Source organism: Puma concolor, chromosome B1 (genome assembly GCF_028749965.1).
Source record: "Puma concolor isolate L17-30 chromosome B1, mPumCon1.1.hap2, whole genome shotgun sequence".
NCBI classification, from domain to species: domain Eukaryota; kingdom Metazoa; phylum Chordata; class Mammalia; order Carnivora; family Felidae; genus Puma; species Puma concolor.
In genome coordinates, this window is record NC_141670.1 from 52802454 (window position 1) to 52820480 (window position 18027).

General features: G+C 42.9%; 1 long non-coding RNA gene across 1 annotated transcript; it reads right to left on the reverse strand.

Annotated features, from left to right (window-relative positions):
* Window positions 1-285: 285 nt before the first annotated feature.
* LOC147581637 (uncharacterized) lies at window positions 286-17911 on the reverse strand. Its single transcript, XR_015250108.1, has 3 exons — window positions 17710-17911; window positions 10248-10302; window positions 286-487 (listed from the first exon to the last, which is right to left on the reverse strand). It is a non-coding gene; the product is annotated as an uncharacterized LOC147581637 (long non-coding RNA).
* Window positions 17912-18027: the final 116 nt, after the last annotated feature.

Sequence of the window (18027 nt, forward strand, 5' to 3'; positions counted from 1 at the left end):
ACAGAGAGAGACAGAGCATGAACGGGGAAGGGGCAGAGAGAGAGGGAGACACAGAATGGGAAGCAGGCTCCAGGCTCTGAGCCATCAGCCCAGAGCCCGACGCGGGGCTCGAACTCACGGACCGCAAGATGGTGACCTAGCTGAGGTGGGACGCTTAACCGACTGCGCCACCCAGGCGCCCCCAGCAGATTCTATTTTTAAAGTTGTTATGTAAAATTTCAAATGCATACAAAAGTAAAGACAGCTTATGGTGAACCCTTCATGTACTCGCCACTCAGCTTCAATAATCTCATGGCCAATTTCAGGAGTTTTGACAGGTAATACCTCGGTGGTTCCCGATCACTGTAACAACTTGGATTCTCTGGTCAGTGATGGCTTCCCAGGTGAGAAGGTCAAGAGAGACAAAGATCTTTTGGCATGCTGCCAAAATGTCCCCCGCTCAGGAGTTGAGGAGCAAGCTCTGAGTAGTGGGTAATCTCTGTTGGACCTCCAAAAATGTTAACACAAAGGGAAAACAGAATTAAGCCTTGTCAAAATTTTACGGTACGTATAGTAGACAATCAAATAACAGATCCCCTGAGGGTCTTGGAGGAAAGATTTTTAATGCAGAACTATGTTGTTTACATTAGGTTGTTTGCTAAAGTAAGTGCTTGTAAAATACTATCTTGTCTAATATCAGTTAAGATTTTATGGCCGTATCTTAGCATGTCTTTGTAGAGTGTTGAGCAGATACTCTGTAATTTTTGTTTGTGTATTACAAATCATGGCAGGTCTCAGTTATTGCTTGTAAAGCTGGCAGAATGCTTTCTTGTTTGCTCCAAGGTCATACTTCTAACACCCCATTTCTTTCAATCAATACATTACAATATTTATTTTGCTTTATTTTGTAACGTCTTCAGTCTTTTCCGAATGTTTCTACTGTTTCTTCTTTCCCTTGACTGTCGCTCAAGTGACCGTTTCCTCGTGTGTCTTGTAATTTATCATTGTGAGATCGTGTTCCATGGAGCCTATCTGTAATAGTTCTTTGACTCGGGTTTAAGGTGTAATCCTTGAGTGAATATTTACATTTGTTTTTGCAAGCACCTGATGTATTAGCAATCCAGGATGTCTTTAAAGTAAATGATCAGTTTGGTGCTTCCAGGATTCTCAAACAGTATACATTCTGGTCCTACACCTGTGTGAGGGTAAAATGCAAATTCTTAAACATATTTGTCTCCCTTTCACTTAGAGGAAAGGGCAAGAGAGACAGGTTTCCTTAATATCTCAAAAGAGAGAAAGGATTTTTCCCCTGGATTACCAAATGAAGTGTGGTTTTCAGGGTCCCAGCCTTATAAACAAAGGTCTCTAGGTAGGTAGACTTCTCACCTGTGTGGGTACTAGGCTTTGTCTCCCTTTCCCCTCAACAAAACTATTCATTTATTATTTTATAAAACTTTTTATTTACTTTAAGAGAGAGAGAGAGAGCATGCACAAGCAAGGGAGGGGGAGAGAGAGAGAATTCCAAGCAAGCGCCGCACCGTCAGTGTGGAGACCAACTCGGGGCTCAAACTCAAGAACTGTGAGGTCATGACGTGAGCTGAAGTTGGACACTTAACTGACTGAGCCACCCAGGCGCCCCCCTTAACGAAACTATTTAAACGGAAACTCCAGGCCTCCAGATGTTCCTTGAGCAGTAACTCTTCCATATCCTGGCTTGTTTCTCTGAATCCATGATTTACATTAATTTTGGTCTTTGAGGATTTTCTTTTACTTTTACTAAGCTGGCTAGGCACTTAATAGTTTGTTGTTTTTTTAAATATTTGTAAATATTTGTTGTTTTAGGGGCACCTGGGTGGCTTAGTCATGAAGCATCTCACTTTGGCTCAGGTCATGATCTCAGGGTTCGTGATTTCCAGTCCCACATCGGGTGAGCCTGAGCCCCACCTCAGGTAAAAACACGAGCCCCGCTTTGGGTAAACCCCACTTCTCTTCTCTCTCTCTCTCTCTCTCCTGCTGCCCTTCCTGGGATTCTTTCTCTCTCTCTCTGCCCCTCGCTCACTTGCGCCCTCTCTCTCTCTCAAAAAAAAATGTTTTAAAAATAGACAATTGTAGGTGTCTTATGCTAAAAGGATTAATAGGGTTTGCATTCTGCCATGTTGCTGAGCATGGTTTCTTTAAACTTGGAGCTTTATTTCAGCTAGAACTTATTTAAAAAAATTTTTATTATTTGTTTTGAGAGGGGGGAAGGGAGGGAATGAGTGGGGGAGGGGCAAGCAGACTCCACACTTGCAGCACAGAACCTGATGCTGGGCTCGAACTCACAAACCATGAGATCATGACCTGAGCCAAAACCAAGAGCTAGACGCTTAACTGACTGAGCCACCCAGGTGCCTCTAGTTTGAGATAGGGCTATATTTCACTTTTGTAGACTCAAACAGCATAAAAGGAAAGGTGCAATGGGAAACTGGCACTGAGTGAGTGTATGTTAGGAACTTTGATGAGTTCACCTTTACAGACAAAGGATACACAAAAGCAAATGTCAAGTAATAAACAGATTGCCTTCATAACTTTGGTTACTGTCTGCTACCCACACTAGTCCTGATTCCTTTTGATACAAAAGGTTGAAATGACCTTTATTCTTTTTTGTAGTGCTTCCTTCATTGCATTTCCTCTGTTCTCATACACTAGCTTTTTCCTGATGAGCTTTCCTGTTGAGAAAAACTTCTACTTGTTCTTCCTGACTCCTCTAGGAAGGTGGGACCTAAATAAAGATGGGTGATTAGGATCGTGGATAGATTCAAACACTTTGGACTGAGTTTGGGTTCACATAAAGGCAATCTGAGGGTGCTAAGAGAGTAAGTATTGAATTTTCAAGCCCATCTAAATACAGAAACTTAGAACCCAGGATGAATCCCATTGCAATTAACTTTGGAGAGCCATCCTAATTCTTTGATATATCAAATACATATAAATAAGCCATTGACCAGAATTTAAAGGTGGTTTTGCTTCACAGTGATTTAAATTACAATGCACAACCTTTTTAGAAATGAGAGAACGCTAAGTGGAGACTATGTTCTGTTTAAAGGTTAAAATATCCAATTTGGGATTCCTTCCTACACTTTGGAATAGAAAAAGTTTAGTCTCTCTCCTTTCTGAGAACACTGTATTTTATTGCAAACTAGATATTGTAATTAAGTTATATCTATATGATAGAAGTCTAACAGTCTATTTTTACTTTGTTTTTTCCTGCAGTGAAGCCTATATATCCCTTTTCTTATTTTCTGCTTCTCTACTCAGAAGGTTCCCCTGTTTACTTATCTCTACCTGGCTGGGCTTCATGAAGCATTTGCCATTGTGTTTCCATAGTGCTAACTTACAGACATTCCAATAACTACACACTCCCGATAGTTGTTACAGTCACTGTTACAACAGTTCTTCAGGTCCTGCTTTTGCACTTGGCTGGGCACTGCAGAATCATAGCAACCTCAGAGATGCTGTCGAATAAGAAGACGGCTTCCGCCCGCCCTACCCCCGACCAGCTTTACTGAGTTATTGATGACATAGAACATATGTAAATTTAAGTTGTACAGTGTGGTGACTTGATACAAGCATGTACTGTGAAATGATTTCCACAGTAAGGTTGGTTAACACATCCTGGATGTGCCTTTTTAAGGCTCTCTTTGAGACCTAGCCTAGCTGCTTCTCCTATATGATCTTTTTAAAAAAAATTTTTTTTTAACGTTTTGTATTTATTATTGAGAGACAGAGAGAGACAGAGCATGAGCATGGGAGGGGCAGAGAGAGGTTGAGACACAGAATCCGAAGCAGGCTCCAGGCTCTGAGCTGTCAGCACGGAGCCCGACACAGGGCTCGAACTCACGAACTGTGAGATCATGACCTGGGCCGAAGTTGGACACCCAACCGACTAAGCCACAGAGGCGCCCCTCCTCTATAATCTTTTTTACTTAAATTGTGCAGAACTACCATGAGGGCTCTAAATGGAAGTAGCCGCTCCCATCTCAAGAATCGACCCAGTGGGCTGTTTGGTAATCATCTATATCTTCTCGGGTGTTCCAAAAATTTGGCAAGGACCTGGCTTGTCTGTCAATACCCTGTCTTCCAATAACCCACTCGAATTCAAGAGCTGGACTTCTCACCTGTATTTGGGAAAGAGACTGAGAATAGCATCATGTTGGGACATTTTAATGGCTGTCTTAGACGTCTAAAAGACCGACAAGCTGTGACTGGTAGTATTCCTGTGTCAGGTATTATAGTTCAATCTGATGTCTAGCAGGAATCACAGGTCTTAAAACCAGTCAGTCTTGGGCACAGATCCTAACTCCTCCACCAGCTGTGTGGTTTGCACTTTAAAAATTGTTCCCTCATCTGGAAAATGGGGATAACACTAACCACCTCATAGTATTGTTCTGAGGATTAAAAAATAATGTGTGTGAATGATGACCCCCCCCCCCCAATATCCAGGTTCTAATCCCTGGAACCTGTGAATATTACCTTATATGGCAAAAGAGACTTGGCAGATGTGATTATTAGAGGCCCATTGAGAGGATGTGACCCACCAGCTGGACCCAGACAACTGGAGGCTCTTCACCCCCTTCCATGTGCTTGGAATGTACATTCTGCCACCATTTCCACAATGGTGTTTTCAAGAATGCAGCCTTGAGAGAGCAATGTGTTTTTGAGACCACCTAGATAGTATATGTGATCAAACCCAGTTAAGGCCTCTGTTTAAACTTTTAAGTTTCTGGTGGGTGAGCATGGAGATCCACTGGTCTTGCAGCTGCCTGATAGGAATCCTGTGTGAATTTCCCTTGTTTATTACACCTGTCATCTACCAATCTGGAACGGTCTGCCTCTTTCTTTGGTCTCTTCTTACGCTCCACGTATGGGGACCGATTTGTAAACCAACGGTAATTAAGTCGAAGATCTTAAGATGGGGAGATTATCCAAGGGGCACTTGGGTGCCTCATCAGGTTAAGTGTCCAACTCTTGGTTTCGGCTCAGGTCGTGATCTTGCAGTTTTCTGAGTTCGAGTGCCTTGTCGAGTTCTGCGCAAGCAGCACAGAGCCGGCTTGGGATTTTTCTCTCCCTCTCTCTCTGCCCCTCCCCCACTCACACTGTCTCTGTCTCTCTCAAAATAAATAAATAAACTTAAAAAAATTAAAAGATGGGGAGATTATCCTGGATTATTTTGGTGGGCCCTAAATTCAATCATAAGTATCCTTATAAGAGGGAGGCAGAGGGAGAGTTGACTACAGAGGAAGAAGGCAAGGTGGCTACAGAAGCAAGAAGAAGATGGAGGCAGGAGCCCGAGGCCAGGGATGCAGCTGTAGAGGGTAAAAAAGGCAAGAAGCCTTTGGGAGAGTGTGGCTCTGCCCACAAGCACCTTGATTTTAGCTTAGTGAAAATGATTCAGACTTCCAACTTCTAGAACTGTGAGAGAACAAAGGTGGGCTGTTTTAAGCCACTAAGTTTGTGGTAATATGTTACAGCATCCATAGGAAGCATACACAGTATGTAAGGGCCGGAACATGGTAAATGTTCGATAACTATTGTTGTCTCACCTCCCCATCACATACATACGCTAGCCACCATTAGTTGAATACTCACTGTATCAAGGTGACAGCACCTGCAGCTTCAGAGTCACCTGAGGAGCTAGGGGAACAAGCATAAGCTCCCAGAGGTTCTGATTCCATAGGTTTGGGGAGGAGCCTGGGAATCTGCATGTTTCCCTCTGCCCCCGCCCCCCACCAAAATTCTGATATAAATGTTCTGCACACAGTGTAAGAAACACTGCCTACAGCTAAAAATAATCTGCAGTCACCGCCAAGGTGACCTCAAGGGGGTGAAGGCAAGCAGGAGGAGGCTCTCTTCAAAGGCAGTTCAAGAACAAGCTACAGAAATCAGTCTCCACACCTGTAGGGGCGGCCTCCAGCATTCCAGACCTGCCCTTCTAGAGGACCTGTACAGGACACCTGGGTATGAGATACACTATCAAAATGCCCTTTCCTGGAATCTATAAAAATGGTCACAGGAAAGGTCTTGGCAATCCTCCTAGGAACAGAAGGAATCTGCATTTCTCACCATCATAAAAAGTTCAAATTTACAGGAACGGTCCTAGGAGTCAAGGAGAAGGTGCCCAGAGGACCAAAAAACAACAATGCCCTGTTTCCAATTTTATCAATACTTGAGATGTAGCCAGCTGTGTGCTAAGCCTGTGCTGGCCGCTTTATGAATTTCAAATAATTACATAATTCCATTCCATCCTCTTGACAGCATGTGGGGCCGGTAATTTTCATTTTATAGGTAGGAAAACTGAAGTTCAGAGAGGTTCAGTAAACTGCCTGAGGCCACACAGTTGATAAGTACTGAGGCAGGCCTCCACATTCTTTCTCTGAGTCGACTGCCTGTGGAAGAATTCTGGATTGCCACAGGGTACAATCTGACCCACACAGCAGCATCTCTCTGCCACTGGCCACTGCTGTCCCCAGGGTGTGCCCTCTGTTAAAGTAGTACGGACCTAGGGGTCCAGCCTGCTTAGTCCACAGCATTCTCCAGTTTCCTCCATTGATTTTCTTCTCCCATGGTGGGCAGGCATGGAAGCTTGTGTCCAGGATAAGGGCTACTGCCAGGGTGGGGAAGCTATGAGGACAAACTGATGAGCTGTGGCTCAAACACGACCCAGAGATGAGAGTCATGTCACATGGAGAACCATGATGGAGGAGTAAGGGACACTGGAATCACCTGGATTGTTCTTGTCAATTTTTTCTTAATCTTTTGTGTTATATAGCTTTTGTTTTTGTTTTTAAATAACAGGATGACCATCTGTTCTAGTTTGCTAGGGCCACCATAACAAAATACCAGCCTGCGGGCTTAAACAACAGTTTATTTTCTTATGTTCTGGAGGCTGGAAGTCCAAGATCAAGGTGTTGGCAGGGTTGATTTCCCCTGAGGCCTCTCTCCTTGACTTGCAGGTGGCCATCTTCTTCCTGTGTCCTTACATGGTCTTCCCTCTGAGAGTGTCTGTGTCCCACTGTCCTCTTCTTATAAAGACATTAGTCATATTGGATTAGAGCCCACCCCAATGACCTCATTTAACTTTAATTACCTCTTAAAAGACCTTATTTCCAAATACACATCCTGAGGCACTAGGGGTTAGAACTTCAACATATGAATTTGGGAAGGACACAAGTCAGCTCATACCTGCCTATTCAAGCTTTCTCCCACTCCTCCTCTTAGGAGAAAATAGTGGTTAAAGCACGGATCATCAGAGCTTGGCTTCATTAAGTCCTCCCCTATCATTTTCTCCTGCATGACGATAACCCGCTAGCTTCTCTTATGTGTACCTTAATTTCCCCTTTTCCTGCATGACTAAAACAATGAGAAGATGCTACTTGGGTTGAATGTACCATCATTCCAACAACACACTCAGCTGTAATAGAAACCTAAACATATCTTCGTCTTATATTTCCATGGCACCTTACAGTTTACAGCTTTATTTCATAAACAGTACTCGATGCTTAGCATAACTTGGTTCTGTAGGAGTTGCTAGCCTGATTTTGCAGGTAAGACAAGAGTAAAAGTAACCATCCCACCCCTATGTGACTAGCAGCGTGTGTTAATATGATCTGTTGAGGGCTCCCTCTAACCCTAAACACACATGGGGAGAAAATGTTGTTTTACTACAGAGTCAATTTTCCTACCAATGGCCAGGATGGGTAATAACACTGTTTTTTTCTTTTTCTTTTCTTTTCTATTCTATTCTTTTCTCTTTTTCTTTTTCTCTTTCTCTTTCTCTCTAAGAATGAATTCTCTTTGGTTCTTTAGAAAACAAGGGCAAATAACTATCTTTGGTGATGGTGGTAGAGGATGCCCCAAGGAGATGATTCCTTTGAAATCAGTAGTGTGTCAGAACTTCCCTCACCTTGCTTCCCCAACTTTATCTTCTGGCCTTTTGGAGCTGATGACCGACATGGTTACCCCTTTTTTGATTGTTCCTTTATTTCATTAACATTTGCCCAGCGTCCTCTATGCACCTGGCACTGTGAGGAGCTCTGAGAGGGGAGGAAGCACTGAGATAAATAGGATATAGACCTGTCATTCTAAAAAAGCATATGGTCTAGTGAGAAACTAATATGACTGGGAATATTACAAAGGAGAGAAAGGAGGGAATGAGTAAAGGAATGTCAAGTGTGAGCCACATAGATATGTGGCCATATTCAGTTTTCAGATTTAAAATTTGATGGCACAGAGGATGAGGCCCATTTAAAAAATATGTTTCATGTTTCCTTGGTAGCGATGACAAAAAGTCTCTCCTCGGTCAGACTCTAGTCAGGTCATCTGGGCCTTCTTGATCAGGCCTCATCCTTGGTCTGTAAAAACTGCAGACTCTGCACAAATGATTTTATCCAACCCCCTTCCTCCCCTCACCCCCACTCTGAATCCTTGAATACACACTAACTTGATTTCTTTTTTTTTTTCAAAGGATACATGTACCCCTATATTTATTGTAGTATTATTTACAATAGCCAAATTATGGAAACAGCCCCAGTGTCAATGTAATGGAATATATGGTCCATCAGTGATAGTAATATTCATATATATTTTTTATATATGGATGATCTTTTTTGTGGCTGAATAATATTCCATTATTGTATATATTTTATATACACACTAACTTCATTTCTAACAGTTCAAGACCACATCCTTGGATGACCCTTACCCACCTTAAAACACAAAAGCTCAAGGTGGCCGAAAGAATTTACTGTTTGGGTGCCTGGGTGGCTCAGTCTATTGAGCCTCCAACTTCAGCTCAGGTCACGATCTCACAGTTTATGAGTTCGAGTCCCACATCAGGCTCTGTGCTGATAGCTCAGAGCCTGGAGCCTGCTTCCAATTCTGTGCCTCCTTCTCTCTCTCTGCCCCTCCCCCGTTCATGCTCTGTCTCTCTCCCTCTCCCCAAAATAAATAAATGTTAAAAAATTTTTTTAAAGAATTTTCTGTTTGTTCTAGCCAACACCTGATGATAGGCCCCCGTCAGCCTCTATGGAGAATTTGCTAAAAGGGACTTACAATTGTGAATCCTTCCTCTGTCCCTCTGGATGGATATGTATCTCCTACAACTCAGGAATGAATTTCTCACAGACCTGAAAGCCATTCCTTTGAAATACAATCCTCAGGAAGTATAGGGCCCCTGTCTCCCAGTCTGTGAGAGGATAGAACCTTAAATTCGATTAACTGTCCCCTAACAGACACAGCTGGCCTAATAGCATTTACACTGACCAAGCTTTTGTAATTTTTCACTTCCATGCCTCTGTGCAAGCCCCCTTCCTATTCTCCCATTCTCCCTTGGAAATGCCCAGTCACCTCTGAACAAACTGAACTTGAGTTCAGTTCACTCTGAACCCTTCCCTACTGCAATAATGTATTACTGATTACAATCTGTCCTGACCACTTTAGCTCGTGTCTGGCTTTTTTCATCTTTGACACTGATAATTGCAGAATATCCTCTTAAATCTTCGGGTAAGAAATTGAAAGTTGTAGAAAATAGACTTCCATTGCTCCTTAGAAACAAAACCCTGAGGGAGGGACACACACACACACACACACACACACACACACACACACACACACTGAAACCAAGGAGAAAAAGTGAAAGTAAATCAAGGTACCGGAGACTTTTCACCAGGGAGACACTGATTAAAAATGCAGCAGAAATCCGGCAGAGGATGCAACTACCACATCTTTCCTGGTGCCTAGTCACATACACCTCCATGCTCCTTGGGGACGAGCAGATGGAGGAAGTGGAGAGCAGAGGCCAGATGAAGAGACATGTCCTGGGCCATTAGCTGGTATGTGTAGACAAACTGGCTTTTCATTCTTTTCCTGTTCCCCAGCTATCCTATCTCAAAAAATAAAAACTAAACTAGACTTAAGTGATGGAGAAGGAAGCTTTGGCAGTAGAAAGAGCACTGAGAAGAAAGTTATAAGAAGGAGCACCTGGGTGACTTAGTTGATTGAACATCTGAGTCTTGCTTTCAACTCAGGACATGAGCTCAGGTTCATTAGATTGAGTCCACGTCAGGCTCTGTGCTGACAACATGTAGCCTGCTTGGGATTCTCTCTCCCTCTCTCTCTGCCCCTTCCCCACTTGTGCTCTGTCTCTCCCTCTAAACAAACAAACAAACAAACAAACACCCAAAAAAAGAAAGCCCCAAGGAAATGGGTTTCCTTCCTGGTCTGCCACTCACCAGTTGTTTGGTTTTAGGCACGTTGTTTTGCATCTCTGAGCCTCAGTTTCCTTATCTGTAAAATGAGAGGGTTGGATTAGATTATTCTATATCATTTACATGTATTTATTAAATATTTATTATGTACCCATCACTGTGCTCAACTCCGGGGCTACAAAGATCAGTGGAACCCAGTCCTTGCCTTTATACAGGTGAAGGAGTGAATACTAGAGTGTCCCGGAAGATACGGACGAGGGCATGGGGCCTGCGCAGGGAAGGAAGTGAGTTAAAGAAGGCTGGCAGGGACTCAGAGTCCACCTGAGCAGGGCAGGTTGAGTGTAAAAGAAGGCTAGGAAAAGGAAACTGTGGTCAGAAGGTGGAATTTCAGGATTTAAAAATGTCAGATGTACAGAAATTCTGGCTGGTATAAGTTTACACTGTGTGGACTTGAAATTTTGAATGCATGATTTGGCAACTCATATTTGAACTCCTACCAGTAACCCCTTACAATAAAACAATAAAACAATAAAAAAAAAAAACCAATAAAACAATGAAGTTCACAGCAGGAGTCACTAGTGCCCAGTCTTTCCGTAGTCTTTGATGATCTTTTGGAATCTAAACTTTCTCAGAAGGGTCTTCAATTATACTTCTCTGTCAGGGCTGTATTAAAATCAAATTGCCAATCCAAGCCACTCCAGACTAGATACAGTGCTAAGCCACAGCTCCAAGTCTGCTATGGTGTTTAGCTGCCAGAACTTGCATTAATGACCATTATATTACAGTATGTCTTTTTTTTTATTTTGATTCTTTCAATCTCAATTTTGAAAAATGTCCGAATATAGAAAAGTTGGAAGATTGGTACCTGAGATATCCTTAAATCCTTCCCCCAAATTAACCAATTATCAATAACTTGCCACATTTTCATCCTGTGTGTGTGTGTGTGTGTGTGTGTGTGTGTGTGTGTGTGTATTCTCTATGTATGTGTATATGTGTGTGTTCTCTCTATGTGTGCATGCATATATATGCACACATATACAATCCATATATATTTTTCTGAAACATTTGGAAGCTGCAGACATCGGGATACTTCATCTTTAAACATTTCAGCATGTATCTTGAGAAAGAAGACAATTTCCTCCTACACAATCACATTATTATTATCCCATCTATAAAAACTCAACATTAACTCAATAACGTCAACTAACATACAATCCATGTTCACACTTCGCCCCAAAGTCTTCTGTAGTTTTTTGGGGTTTTTTTTTGGGGGGGCAGGGATTTAATCAAGTTTCTTGCCTTGCACGTGGTTATTACATCCCTTTCTTTACCTCCTATGAATCTGGAACGGGCCTTTTGCCTTTTGCTTTTGTTTTGGTGTTCCACGGCACTGAATGTTTAGGGGAGCCCAAGCCAACTACCTTGTAGAATATCCCATTCTGTGGATGTGTCTGGTGGTTTCTCAGGCTTAGATTCGAGGTAAGCACATCTGGCCAGGGCATATCCCAGGAGATGTTGTGTGTCTATTACTGTCTCACAGCAGGAGGCTCAGAATGACTGGATGTTGCATTGTTGATCACTTGGTTATCGTGACGATCACCAGATCTCTCCATTATAAAGATATGCTTTTCCTTTGACACTTGTGGATCTGTCCTCTTTGGGTGGTCATCTCTGAGAAAAAATGATGGGGTAAGAAGAGCAGAATAGGATGGGAAAGGAAAGGACAGTGGAGGAAAGCCAAAAGAAGCACAGTAAGGGAAGACATGGGGAGGGAAAGTGGAACAGTTGTCATAGTCTATTGAACAAATTAAAGGACTGAAAACAAAACTACATGTCACATTTAAAATTATATGTAAAGCCTCCTGTAAATAATGTGGGGGAAAAAATGGGAAGCAACGTAGCTGTGACTAAAAGAGTCGAGGGCAGACTGAAGTTGCTTCCCTGCTTTATTGGACACTGACCCCAACTTAGGTTCAGTGACGATAAAATAAACTCCAATAGCGATCACTTAATTAGCATTGTTGACATTGCCACCTAGTAAATTCTCCCACTTCTTAATTATGCCTTTATTTTAGATGTGACTCTTTATTTTAATTATATCCAATTAGATGTAATTGCATATTCTTAGTTCATTTCATTATGGCTATGAGCAGAGAAGCACTTTGCCAAAAAGAGTGTGTTGACATTCTGAATATTCTCTTTATTCCTCTTTGCAGCTGCCAGAGTGTGCAGGGGTGGTTGAGTTCACACATAGGTTTCCCACTATCAACTGCATCCCTGTGGCATGCATTCATTTGACATTGCTCCTGTTGAGACATGGGGTCTACACCCTCTCCCATTGAAACTGGGTGGGGTTTTGTGCTGTTTAAAATCAAGACAGTGCTGTGGAATTGACATTATGTGACATCAGAGTCTAGGTCATAAAAGTTGATGCAGCTTCTGCTTTACCCTTGGGAATATTCACTCTGGACTCCAGAGTGCTTTGTATGCAGCCCAACTGCCCTGTGGCCAACTTACTAGGAGAAATACCAAATTGACTCCCAAGGAAACCATGGGAGAGTCCCGGAGACTACAGAGAAGGGTGCTGGGCAGTGCCCAGATGCTTCAGCCTCTCCCCCTCCTACTACCCCAGCTCTAGCTACCAACTGCTGGATGTTGTTTTAAGCAACCATGCTTGGGCTGATTTATTTTATGTGCAATAGCACCAGTCCCTCATCCGTCCAGTTTGTCACCTTCTTCTAAGATGCCGGGTTGCTGTTCTGATTGGTTCCAAAAACCAAAGTGGCTCAGTGAACAGACATAAGGAATGTGGCTATTAGAATGTATCTGAATATAGGCCCATTGATCATATCATTGTCCCCAGAGCTCTCCTTTTGTTGTGGTTGTGTCATGAAACTTTAGCCCTCCTTTGCTGACATAGCAGTGGCTATCTTCTCCTAACACCCACAGCTCAGGATCTCAACAGACAAAAGCAGTGCAAAGTAAGTCTAATTACATTAGTGTGATGGCACTGAACTTTAGACTCGTAAGTGTTGTCTTTGGGTTTCTGCCTTTCTGCTTGGTTTTGCCATTTAAAGGACATCACCATCCCTTGGGCTCAGTTCTCCCTCTCTGAGCCAGGAACAATTCCACTCCAACCTACTTCACCAGGTCATTGAGAGAGGCATATGTGATAACATATTTGAAAATATAACGTGAATTGTAACATAGTGACCAAACAAACCTAAGAAATTATCATCATCACTGACAAGTTATTCATCTGCTTTTAATTTCCTCATCTGCAAGGTGGGAAAAATATAATACCACCTTCCTCCTACTCTCATCAGAACACTGCTATAAACATCTGCAATAATATCTAAGATCAGTCAGATTTGGGAGGAGAGGCCAGGGTGAAATATGTTCAGTAAAATACAGGGTATCTATTCAACAAATATACATTGAATGGCTTCTATGTATAGACACTAAGCTGGTTGCTGGACATACTATAATCAAGAAATGGTCCTTGCCCTCAAGGAGCTTATTGTCTAGTGGAATGTTATGGACACCTCAGGAATCTATTTCAATACAGTTTATTTATTTATTTTTAGGCTTATTTATTTATTTGAGAGAGAGAGTAGGGGGGGAAGGGGCAGAGAGAGAGGGAGAGAGAGAATTCCAAGCACGCTCCACACTATCAGTACAGAGCCCGATACCAGGCTTGAAACCATAGCCATGAGATCATGACCTCAATCAAAACCAAGAGCTTGGACACTTAACCCACTGAACCACCCAGGTGCCCATATTTAGTTTTTTTTTTTTTTAATGTTTATTTATTTTGAGAGAGAGAGAGAGAGAGAGAGAGAGAGAGCAGGGGAGGGGCAGAGAGAGAGAGAGGGAGAGAGAGAATCCCAAGCAGGCTCTACGCTATCAGCACAGAGCCTGAGGTGGTGCTTGATCTCACAAACAATGAGATAACAACCTGAACTAAAATCAAGAGTCGACGCTCAACCCACTGAACCACCCAGGCGTCCCTCAATACAGTTTATTAAGAGGTGAAATCAGGGAAAGTAACCAAGGTGGGCTCAGGTCTCATGGGTGGCAATGGAGCATGGTGGTGAAGAGCACAGAGTCTGAACCCAACTGCCTGGGTCTGACTCCTCCTTCCACCACTTATTTCTGTCTGTCCTGGGAAAACTTATTAAGATCTCTGTGCCTCAGTTTCCTCATTGGTAAAAGGAGAATACAAACTAATCTCAGAAAATTGCGCAAGGACTACATGAGCCAATACATGCAAAGCATTTAGCACAATGTCTGGAACACAGTGTGAACTATTGTTACCATTACATAATGCTGTGGAGCCTACATAAAGTGGAGCCCATAGCTTTGGGGGCTTTGGTGGGTGTGAAATCAGGAGAGGCTTCCTAGAGGCAGTGACAGCTGAGAGGAGATCTGAAGGATGACAGGAATTAGCAGGCCAAGGTACAAGGTATTGGGGGTGAGGTGAATGTATACTAGGCAGAAAGAACACCCAGATTCTTTAAATCAGTGCTTTCTCAAACTTTGATGTTCATAAAAATCATCTAGGCATCTTCTTTAAGTGCAGATTCTGATTCAGTAGCTCTGGAGTGAAACATTCCTTTTTTTTTCTTTCTTTCTTTTTTTTGAGAGAGAGACAGAGAGAGTGTGAGTTGGGGAGGAGCAGAGAGAGAGGGAGACAGAGAATCCCAAGTAGGCCCCGTGCTGTCAGCACAGAACCTGATGTGGGGCTCAAACTCATGAAACCATGGGATCATGACCTGAGCTGAAATCAAGAATCAGACGCTTAACCAACTGACCACCCAGGTGCCCCTGGAGTGAAATATTTCTAATAACGTTCCCAGGGAATGCTAATGATGCTGGTCCCTGTCCTACACTTCCCCACCAGAGCAAGGTTTGAACTGGGTGTAAAATCTCAAGAGGAAACTGTCAGCTATTTAAGGATAGCTGGTGTGCAAACTGCTGGGAATGGGGTTTGGGAACTGTCGTGCCAGGTAGAGAGAGAGAATAGGAACGATGAGATCTGTGATGTTGATCACTGCCTAAGGGGCTAGATCACAAAAGGACCTACAAGAAAAGAAAAAAGAAATTTAGAACATAAAGAGGGCTTTAGCTACCAAATGGAAAAATAGTCTTGAGGGAAACCCTGTTGGAAGAAATGAGACCAACTAAGAGGCTTTCTCCTTAAGTACTGTGAGAGATGGTGGTGGCATCAGCCTTGGTGATGGAGAGAGGTGGGGGATTTCAAGAGTTATTAGATCACAATTTGGTGATCGATTTGCTTACGGGATGAAGGGAGGGAGAACACAAGGAAGATAGGCACAAGGTGATCAAGTTTGACTCAGCTGCCTGCTACAGTCAAGCACATGGAGAAAAACTGCTCATCAATGGCACATACAGGCAGTGTCTTCTCTATCTCAAGTGCTCCTGCTACTTTTGGCAACTGTAGATCGGCTTTCTTCAAACTACTTTCAAACGCTCCATTTCTACTAACTACTCAAGGCCTGGTAGAGAAACACAGAGCCAGGAAAGTAAACCTGTACTTCAAAATTTCCGTACTTACTCTCTTAGTTTTTGTTCATCAGTTGTGTAGGGTGTGTTGGCCTTCCCACATTAGCTGTTACTTTTTGAGGGCAAGTGCTGATGACCCAGTAGGCACCTAATCATACATGCTAGGTGACTATTTGATAGAATACAAGATGATTACACATTAATGCCATTTATTATCTCACAAAATAATAATAAAAGTAATAACATCTGTAAGGTGTTGAGTGTTTTACATGCATTAAAAATGCCATCATCTTCTTTTGTTTATCAGAATCATCTGAGACCCTTACAACCAGGCTGTTTGTTTTGACTACAGCCTCCTCGAATTTAGTGTAATAGAATGGAAGCCTGTCCTATTACTGTTGAGCTCGACTGCCACCTACTGTTCAGGTACTTACTAAGTTCACAAATGGCGCTCCCTCTCGGCTCTATTCTTTGCTATTGAATATTTGTTTTCTGCAGATCTCAGGGGCTTTCTATGCTTTGAGTTTCAACCCAGAGTAGGTGTAATTTTTTAAGTTTCTGGTGTTCCATTATAGCAATCCAACATGATACTGACAATTTTCTCTTGTGGGCAAAGAGTTTATGCCTTTATGGAATATTAAACATTTTAAAATGTAATGACACACTGGTTTTTTTTCATAGGATTTTTTTTTTTTTTCAGTTAAACTAAAAGAAAAGGTCACAGAATTTTGGAAGAATTTTTCCCTACCTCAAGCAGACATCATTAACTTAAGACAAGACAGACATCTTGGCTACATTCCATTCAGAGTGTAAATCTTGCTCATCCTTCAAGGTCATTGTTTCAAATGATATCTTCTCCATAAAACTTTCCCTGATTCCTCATTCTGGAAGTAAATTCTGAATTGTTATAATGAATCACAAAGTGGAAGGACGATAAAAATTCCAATTAAAAAAATAGCTTTATAAACCAGTTCCCTCATTTTCTCTTTTCTGTTGGTTCCTTTTTTTTTTTTTTTTTTTCGTTTGGAGACAAATAAAACTGGACTCTCAGCTGTAACAATCTTATAAAGTGTTTGTTTTAATAAAGGAACATTTTAGGAAGGGCAAGGCCAGAAGCAGGGACACTGTTGGGTGATGGGGTGAGATTTTATTTATTTATTTCTCTCTCTATTTATTTATTTATATATATCAGGTGAGATTTTAGGCAATTCATTTTGACTTTGATTGCTGTGAGACTTTAGCCTATCCGTTGTCCTTAGGTACTAGATGGTGAGGATTTCAAAGGTTAATGAAGTTATGAAAATAGTTTAAAGAAGGGGGCACTAAGCAAGAATTTATTTGAGTAAATTTCTGGTATAATTTAGGTATCTGGGAGTAGTTCAGTGGCACTGTATTTAATGGGGTGGCTATGTGGTGGTGACCAATGTCCTCCCCGCCCCCCCGCCCCAGGTACCCTGATTTCACAGATCTAGATGGAAGTCCAGTCTCCGCTACAGACTAAGATTTAGCAAGTCATTTGAGTTTCCTCACAGGATAGGATTAAATTTTTCCTCTTCTGCGCATTGTGTGTTATTTCTACCTAGGTCCCTCTCATAGGTGTTTGCATGCTTTTTCTTACTCTCGTTCAAGGTCACAGAACCTTGGCGCGGCGCTCTCTGGGAGTCTGCGGTGCCGGCCCTGGGTTCCTCCCTTACACCTGCGGTTTCTCTACGGTCACAATCACTGATTCGATCGCACACTTGCCATCTCACGGAGAATGGAAGAAAATCCTCACACTTTACGTCAGCGCCACGTTGTGACGAGCCCTTGCAGGGACTACTAAAGTGCGGGGAGGCAGGCAAGGACCTCTTCTCGTCGTCCCTTCTTCCCTGGCCTTTTCTGATAAATATTTGGAAGGGGTGAGAGGGACGGCGGTGGGCGTGAAGGCAGAAAGGCTCTTTTTCCTGGTAGGAACACAAACCTTCGGGTCCTTGTTTCCGGAAACATTCTCTTCGGACCTGGGGAGGGGACCGACTTCCGGCTCTGACTTCCTTGCCTTTCGAGTTTCGAGCTCCACCGCTTCCGCCCAGAGTTGCCCTAGGCTCCGGCTCCGAGCAGCTACTTCCGCCAGGAGTCCCAAGCAGCTCGGTCTCGGAAACTGACCCTAAAGCGGCCTCCTTCTTCTCCCTCCAGCCTGCCCACCTGAGGCCGGGCCCCAGGTGGCGGCAGAGGCTTGCTGGGCCTGTCGCGGAGCGTTCTCTCGGCCCGAGACCTGGACCTGGGGCACCGGGAGCACAAG